Source organism: Capricornis sumatraensis, chromosome 1, assembly GCF_032405125.1.
Source record: "Capricornis sumatraensis isolate serow.1 chromosome 1, serow.2, whole genome shotgun sequence".
Lineage (NCBI taxonomy): Eukaryota > Metazoa > Chordata > Mammalia > Artiodactyla > Bovidae > Capricornis > Capricornis sumatraensis.
In genome coordinates this window covers 208,378,217-208,387,486 of record NC_091069.1, presented here as the reverse complement: position 1 = coordinate 208,387,486, position 9,270 = coordinate 208,378,217, and the positions used below count along the sequence as shown (strand labels likewise).

At 42.6% G+C, this 9,270-nt stretch overlaps 1 pseudogene; it reads right to left on the bottom strand.

Annotated features, from left to right (window-relative positions):
- Positions 1-7,427: 7,427 nt before the first annotated feature.
- On the bottom strand, positions 7,428-8,121 carry LOC138076657 (zinc finger CCHC domain-containing protein 17 pseudogene; annotated as a pseudogene).
- Positions 8,122-9,270: the final 1,149 nt, after the last annotated feature.

Below are 9,270 nucleotides of genomic sequence, written 5' to 3'. Positions count from 1 at the left end.
TAGTGAGTGAGTTTTCTAACATTTCTTGATTCCTCTTTATAATTTCTAGTTCATTTAAACAAACAGTAACTTTCATTTCTATCAATAGCTTTTCTTAATTCTTTCCTTATTTTCATTGTTTCTTTTTGAACTTGGTATCTATTAGACTAAAGAGTTCTGTTTCTTTATTCTATTGAAAGTTATAAAGAGTCAGGATTGATTTGCCTTTTTTTCAAATTTTAAATTTTTAATTATGCATTAAGATATAACCGATTAACAATGTTCTGGCAGTTTCAGGTATACAGTGAAGAGATTCAGCCGTGCAAATACATGTATCCTCTCGGCCACCACCTCTGACCTCAGATGCGGGGTAGCTCCTCTCAGTTCATGTTCGAGGTCAGGGGCGGTGGCCTAGAGGAGCAACCCCACCTCCAAGGAGTGGCAGCTGCACAGGCACGGGAGGGTCAAGAGGAGCTAAGCCATGTTCAAGGTCAGGAGGAGCGGCCATGAGGGGATACCCCTCGGCCAATGTAAGGAGCACCAGCTGTGCTTTGCTGGAGCTACCCCACATCCAAGGTAAGAGAAACCCAAGTAAGACAGTAGGTGTGAGAGAGGGCATCAGAGGGCAGACACACTGAAACCATAATCACAGAAAACCAGTCAATATGATCACATAGACCAGAACCTTGTCTAACTCAATGAAACTAAGCCATGTCATGTGGGGCCACCCAAGATGGGTGGGTCATGGTAGAGAGGTATGGAGAAGGCAATGGCAAACCACTTCAGTATTCTTGCCTTGAGAACCTCATGAACAGTATGAAAAGGCAAAATGATAGGATACTGAAAGAGGAACTCCCCAGGTCGGTAGGGGCCCAATATGCTACTGGAAATCAGTGGAGAAATAACTCCAGAAAGAATGAAGGGATGGAGCCAAAGCAAAAACAATACCCAGTTGTGGATGTGACTGGTGATAGAAGCAAGGTCCAATGCTGTAAAAAGCAATATTGCATAGGAACCTGGAATGTCAGGTCCATGAATCAAGGCAAATTGGAAGTGGTCAAACAGGAGATGGCAAGAGGGAACATCGACATTCTAGGAATCAGCGAACTAAAATGGACTGGAATGGGTGAATTTAACTCAGATGACCATTATATCTACTACTGTGGGCAGGAATCTCTCAGAAGAAATGGAGTAGCCATCATGGTCAACAAAAGAGTCCAAAATGCAGTACTTGGATGCAATCTCAAAAATGACAGAATGATCTCTGTTCATTTCCAAGGCAAACCATTCAACATCACAGTAATCCAAGTCTATGCCCCAACCAGTAATGCTGAAGAAGCTGAAGTTGAACGGTTTTATGAAAACCTACAAGACCTTTAAGAACTAACACCCAAAAAAGAGTCCTTTTCATTACAGGGGACTGGATGCAAAAGTAGGAGGTCAAGAAACACCTGGAGTAACAGGCAAATTTGACCTTGGAGTACGGAATGAAGCAGGGCAAAGGCTAACAGAGTTTTGCCAAGAACACACTGGTCATAGCAAACACCCTCTTCCAACAACACAAGAGAAGACTACACATGACCATCACCAGATGGTCAACACCGAAATCAGATTGATTCTATTCTTTGCAGCCAAAGATGGAGTAGCTCTATACAGTCAACAAAAACAAGACCAGGAGCTGACTGTGGCTCAGGTCATGAACTTATTATTGCCAAATTCAGACTTAAATTGAAGAAAGTAGGGAAAACCACTAGACCATTCAGGTTTGACCTAAATCAAATCCCTTATGATTATACAGTGGAAGTGAGAAATAGGTTTAAGATAGATGATGATAGATAGAGTGCCTGATGAACTATGGAATGAGGTTTGTGACACTGTACAAAGAGACAAGGATCAAGACCATCCCCATGGAAAAGAAGTGCAAAAAAGAAAAATGACTATCTGGAGAGGCCTTACAAATAGCTGTGAAAAGAAAAGAAGTGAAAAATAAAGGAGAAAAGGAAAGATATAAGCATCTGAATGAAGAGTTCCAAAGTATAGCAAGGAGAAATAAGAAAGCCTTCCTCAGTGATCAATGCAAAGAAGTGGAGGAAAACAGCAGAAAGGGAAAGACTAGAGATCTCTTCAAGAAAATTAGAGATTCCAAGGGAGCATTTTATGCAAGGATGGGCTCGATAAAGGCCAGAAATGGCATGGACCTAACAGAAGCAGAAGATATTAAGAAGAGGTAGCAAGAATACACAGAACTGTACAAAAAAAGATCTTCATGACCAAGATAATAACGATGGTGCGAACACTCAGGTAGAGCCAGACATTCTGGAATGTGAAGTCAAGCGGGCCTTAGAAAGCATCACTATGAACAAAGCTAGTGGAGGTGATGGTATTCCAGTTGAGCTATTTCAAATTGTGAAAGATGATGCTGTGAAACTGCTCCACTCAATATGCCAGCAAGTTTGGAAAACTCAGCAGTGGTCACAGGACTGGAAAAACTCAGCATTCATTCCAATCCCAAAGAAAGGCAAAGCCAAAGAATACTCAAACTACTGTACAATTGTACTCATCTCACACGCTAGTCAAGTAATGCTCAAAATTCTCCAAGCCAGACTTTTGCAATACGTGAACTGTGAACTTCCAGATGTTCAAGATGGTTTTAGGAAAGGCAGAGGAATCAGAGATCAAATTGCCAACATCCGCTGGATCATTGAAAAAGCAAGAGAATTCCAGAAAAACATCTAGGTTTATTGACTACGCCAAAGCCTTTGACTGTGTGGATCAAAATAAACTGCGGAAATCTTGAAAGAGATGAGAATACCAGACCACCTGACTTGCCTCTTGAGAAACCTATATGCAGGTCAGGAAGCAACAGGTAGAACTAGACATGGAACAACAGACTGGTTCCAAATAGGAAAAGGAGAACATCAAGGCTGTATATTGTCACCCTGCTTATTTAACTTATATGCAGAGTACATCATGAGAAACACTGGGCTGGACGAAGCACAAGCTGGAATCAAGATTGCCAGGAGAAATATCAATAACCTCAGATATGCAGATGACACCACCCTATGGCAGAAAATGAAGAAGAACTCAAAAGCCTCTTGATGGAAGTGAAAGAGGAGAGTGAAAAAGTTGGCTTAAAGCTCAACATTCAGAAAATGAAGATCATGGTATCTGGTCCCATCACTTCATGGGAAATCCATGGGAAAATTGTGGAAAGAATGTCACACTTTATTTTGGGGGGGGGGGCTCCAAAATCACTGCAGATGGTGACTGAAGCCATGAAATTAAAAGATGCTTACTCCTTGGAAGGAAAGTTATGACCAACCTAGATAGCATATTAAAAAGCAGAGAAATTGCTTTTCCAACAAAGGTCTGTCTAGTCAAGGCTATGGTTTTTCCTGTGGTCACGTATGGATGTGAGAGTTGGACTGTGAAGAAAGCTGAGCATCAAAGACTTGATGCTTTTGAACTGTGGTGTTGGAGAAGAGTCTTGAGAGTCCCTTGGACTACAAGGAGATCCAATCAGTCCATTCTAAAGGAGATCAGTCCTGGGTGTTCATTGGAAGGACTGATGCCAAAGCTGAAACTGCAATTCTTCGGCCACCTCATGCAAAGAGTTGACTCATTGGAAAAGACTCTGATGCTGGGAGGGATTGGGGGCAGGAGGAGAAGGGGATGACAGAGGATGAGATGGATTGATGGCCTCACCGACTCAATGGACATGAGTTTGAGTGAACTCCAGGAGTTGGTGATAGACAGGGAGGCTTGGCATGCTGCGATTCATGGGGTTGCAAAGAGCCGGACACGACTGAGCAACTGAACTGAACTGATACATGTATCCCTTCTCCCCCAAATCCCCCTTCTATTGTTTGTTCTTTCAGGGGAATTATCTTGATATTTTAATTGGGAGTGTTTCCTCTTCTTCTTCATGTTACTTGTATTTCTTTTACTCCCTGGATTTAGGATAAACGATTATCTACTGCAGTCTTTTCTCAATGTGTGCTGATTGTTATGTGGTTGATAGCAGGTGTGACTCATGTTGAGAGACTGAACTGGATACTGAGCAATTCTCTTTGCTCTGTAGTTATCACCACAGTATCAGGGGTCAGGATTTGCCTCCTAGTTGTTAGCGTAGCAGCCCTCAGATCCATTCTGAGCTGCAGTGTGAGATAGGTGGGACTGGAGCCCTCCCACCAGCAGAGGAGCCTTTCTTTCCCAGAGCTGTCCATTTGGGAGTGTTCTCTGTGGTGCTGATTGTTTGCGCTCACAAAGTACACTGTTGTTGGCACTGCCACTGGCCCCACCTCCACTGCAGAAATGCAGGCAATTTGCCCTGGGGTCCCTCAGGTTGCTGTGTTCACAAAGCTGCCAGCATGGATCCTTGGGTGCCAATCCGTTGAAGTCAGGAACCCAGAACACAGTACCTGGACCTGCTGCAGGAGCAATGGAAGCAACCCAGACCCTGGCCCTGCTTCTGTGTGCACATTCCTGCAGAGCCCACAGATGCTGAGGCTGGACCCGTCCCAGCCACTGGAGTACCTGTAGTCTTGCTGGTAGAGCTTGTAGAGGCAGCAACAAGAAAGAGGCGGCTATGGTAGATCTAGCCCTTTCCTTGCTTGTGCATTAATAGTGGGATTTCAATGGCAGTATATGCCCGCTATACTGTGAGCATGTCAAAAGTGAGGCTGCTATGGTGGGCCCTGGCCCTCCCTCCTTGCATGTCTTAGTGAGGACACTTTCCTTTTGTGATGGGGTTGTACTTCCTCCATGTACACCTCCCCACCATGCCCCATCTAACCCCTTGTGGACCATACGACACTCCAGCCACTTCAGGTTGTTTCTGTGCAGCCAACCCTAGCCCTCTGAAGCCCAGGATTCAGCACCCAGACCCTGCCTGTACCAGCAGGTGCATATATGGTCTGAGGATTTCAGTAAGGTAGCATGGATCCTCTGTGCCCTCTGCCACCCCACTTAGTCTTTGTCTTGCCATTGGATTACCTCTGTGGTTCACTGTTGAGTCTCTGCCCCAATTACGGCTACCCTAGATACAGTGCCATGCTGTGATGTGGAGTAAGCAGGGCCTGAGCATTAACTTGGCTTAGGCTAAGGTGTGTGACTGGACAGTGACCTCTCTCTACCCTTCCTGGGGTGCTAGTGTACATACGCTCTTTATGAGTGGAATCCAAGAGTCTTACTGGCATTCTGTGGGTCTCAGCAGTCCTCCAACAAGACAAGAGGGTTTGTTTCTATATCTCTGTTCTTTATAAAGATGCTTATATACTTTCTGGATCACTAGCCCCATTTTCTTTACCTCAGTTCTATCATTCTACTGCTATTATGCCCACTTATGTCTACTAATTACATTAAATGTTGCCATTAGAGTAACTGAAATGTACAAAAGGGGGCAGACATTGAATAAGAGGATTACTATTTGAGCATTTTAAAGATTAGAAAGACTACTGATATTGGTCAGATATGACTGGGATAACAGAAATAAGCACTGCATGCACAGCTTATATTGAGGAGAGATATTAGCAGTCAAATCTATTGACATGGACCAAATAATGAGAGGCTTTTTTTGTTTTCAAGTACTAGAAATTTAAACAGAAACTTGAAATGGAACCAATTGACTCACACTGAAGTAAATACAAAGTAAACCATTGAGTTTGGTTTGAGATGTCTGGTTCAGTGGTCTGATGGACTGTCACAACAGGCTAAGTCACTGCAAACAATGGTTTCCTGGCTGTGACCACCAGCTGTCAGTTCTAACATATCAGAATCATTTTCAGTTCAGTTCAGTTCAGTTGCTCAATCGTGTCCAACTCTTTGCAACCCCATGAATCGCAGCACGCCAGGCCTCCCTGTCCATCACCAACTCCCGGAGTTCACTCAGACTCATGTTCATCGAGTCAGTGATGCCATCCAGTCATCTCATCCTCTGTGGTCCCCTTCTCCTCCTGCCCCCAATCCCTCCCAGCATCAGAGTCTTTTCCAATGAGTCAACTCTTTGCATGAGGTGGCCAAAGTACTGGAGTTTCAGCTTCAGCATCATTCCTTCCAAAGAAATCCCAGGGTTTATTTCCTTCAGAACAGACTGGTTGGATCTTCTTGCAGTCCAAGGGACTCTATAGAGTCTTCCCCGACACCATAGTTCAAAAGCATCAATTCTTCGGTGCTCAGCCTTCTTCACAGTCCAACTCTCACATCCATACATGACCACAGGAAAAACCATAGCCTTGACTAGACGGAGCTTAGTCGGCAAAGTAATGTCTCTGCTTTTGAATATACTATCTAGGTTGGTCATAACTTTCTTCCAAGGAGTAAGTAAGTGTCTTTTAATTTCATGGCTGCAATCACCATCTGCAGTGATTTTGGAGCCCCAAAAAATAAAGTCTGACACTGTTTCCACAGTTTCCCCATCAATTTCCCATGAAGTGATGGGACCGGAGGCCATGATCTTCATTTTCTGAATGTTGAGCTTTCAGCCAACTTTTTCACTCTCCTCTTTCACTTTCATCAAGAGGCTTTTGAGTTCCTCTTCACTTTCTGCCATAAGGGTGGTGTCATCTGCATATCTGAGGTTATTGATATTTCTCCTGGCAATCTTGATTCCAGCTTGTGCTTCGTCCAGCCCAGTGTTTCTCATGATGTACTCTGCATATAAGTTAAATAAGCAGGGTGACAGTATGCTGCCTTGAAGTACTCCTTTTCCTATTTGGAAGCAGTCTGTTGTTCCATGTCTAGTTCTAACTGCTGCTTTCTGACCTGCATATAGGTTTCTCAAGAGGCAAGTCAGGTGGTCTGGTATTCCCATCTCTTTCAGAATTTTCCACAGTTTATTTTGATCCACACAGTCATAGGCTTTGGCATGGTCAATAAAGCAGAAAGAGATGTTTTTCTGGAACTCTCTTGCTTTTTCCATGAATCATTTTAGGGGAGTGGGAAAAGTGAGCACCACTTCTTACCATGTTCTCCCTCATACTGCCAGTCTCCCTCTGCCTGTGTGCTGGATGTAGCAGAGACCATACACCAATCAGGCCCGGGTAGGTAGGCCAACAGGGAGGAGCCAATCACTCTATTCAACTACAGCCAGACTCACTCCTATAGCAGTTCCTGTGGCTCTAGCCTGGACTCCTGTACAGGAATCTGGCTCTGGAAGTGGCAGCTGGAGAGGATAATAAGACCTCCTGCTGCATGAAATTGGGTGAATGAATGAGTGAGCTGCAGGGGTCACTTGCAAAGAGACCAAGAGTGATAAGGAAACAACTCATTTAGGCAGTTGCTTTTGATACCTAACTCCTAAACTTGCCTGTGGCATGAGGAATGCCATCTCCCATGGGAGAGAAGAGGGTGGGAGGCCATATTCTCACTACTGAGTCTTTCTAGGAGCCAGGGCTTCAAGCCACAAACTCCTGGTTCCTTCTCTCAACCACCCCCTCTACTCTCCACTCTCACTCCTTGTGCTTCTTCTTCTTTGTCTTCTTCTTTGCTGACCTGCTGTCCTTTGATGTGTGCCTTGTCCTCTTGCCTGTATCACTCTCAGAGTCTGAGTTGTTAGAGTCAGATGACTTCTTGTCTCTATGTTTGCTTTTATCCTTTCTTTTTCTAGAAGAATTTCTCATGGGGTCTGGCTTTTCAAACTCTGTTAGCTCTGTCTTTTCCTTCTCCACTTCATCATAGGAGAGTACTTGGTCCCACCTGGTTGCATGAAACAATCCTTTGCAAAGTGGCCCTTACAGCAACACTTCTTGGAGACAGTGTTCAGGACAGCCTCAAGGGTGATCTTCTGTTCAGTGTAATCCTGGAAGGACTGCCTCCGCCTCTCTTCTTGCTCAATGATAATGTTGTTGGGATCAAGGTCCTTCCCAGTCCCTTAGTTCATAACCTTCGTGAAGAAGGATAATTTTATCCTATCATTTTTTGTCTCTCGGCCAGTAAGCTTCATCCACACTTTGTCTGCAACATCTACTATCTCAGAGGGCTTATCCATGCGATAGGATGACATGCGAGTTCCAACCAGACCTTGCTTCCAACAGCCTGGAATTTTGATAATGGCTCCATAGTCTGTGACTTAGCAACCTCTCCTTGGAAAACAGTGTAGAGAGCAGGCAAGTTCCCCATGGTCTCGGGTCTTCCTGAATTCATCCTTAATGTTCTATAGCTTCTCCATTTCTCTTCTGCTAAAGCTAATTGAAGTGTTTTGGTGTCAGCCTCTGGTCTTCCCCTTGCAGCAATAATGACAGATTTTTAATCACACAGAACTACCTCTTGTCCCTAAAGTATAATTCCAGAAATCAAGAATGGAAACCCATTATCCAAAACGATTGTATTTACTTCCTTAAATCATAATTTTCTTGGTTTCAAGGTCAGCTGCAGGACATAAACAAATGAAAGAAAAGAAACAAAAAATAAAGCTGGATGTATGGAGGTATAAATTTAAATCTCACTTTATATGTGTTTTGTTATAGTAGTTAACATCTAAATTTATTTCCTACAATCAGCAAGAAATAAAGAGTTTGAGATTAAATCAGATTAGATTATAGTTTGAGTATTCTGTTGGTCACTTTATGCAATAAATGGGGAGAGTACATGTTACTTGTTTGAAGAATATCTGCCCTACTCTAGCAACAACATCAACATTCAAGTTAGTGCCAACAAGCCCAAGTGAATCGCTTTTGAAATGTCATAAGCCTACCTTTCTCTTTCAAGGCCAATAACAGGAAAACAATTTTTGAAAAATCACCAAAAGAAGATAAATCTGCAAAGGAAAATGACTAAAAGTCATGTAACAGAGAAAAAATAGCATTCAAAAAAGAGAAATATGATCATAAAAATCATTTAATAAATGATACAATGAAAATATACAATGTTATGTAAATCTAAGTTACATTTTATAAAAAAATAATTTACTGATTGAAATAAAATTCATTATTTGAAATATTTTTAATATTTCAAATTGTGTTCTAGTTACCTTGATCTTAAGGAAAAAAGAATTTCTATTTAAAAACTGGTTCCCACAAACAATGACCTCAAAGATAAATACTTTAATATTATAATAACATCCTGGAAGAGTTATTGGACCAAATTGTTGAAGTAAGATAAAACAGCTGGCATTATGGAATAAAAATAGTTTCCAGTAAAGAAGAGAAAATGAAGGGAGTTCACATATACTAAGCCTTGGTATAAAACACTGTGCTACTCTTATCTCATTATTTTGTTTTACCCCCTCCCCCTGAAAAATGAACACTGCTCTAGAGTTACAGGTGTGGAAGGCAAGGTTCAATGACAGTCCGT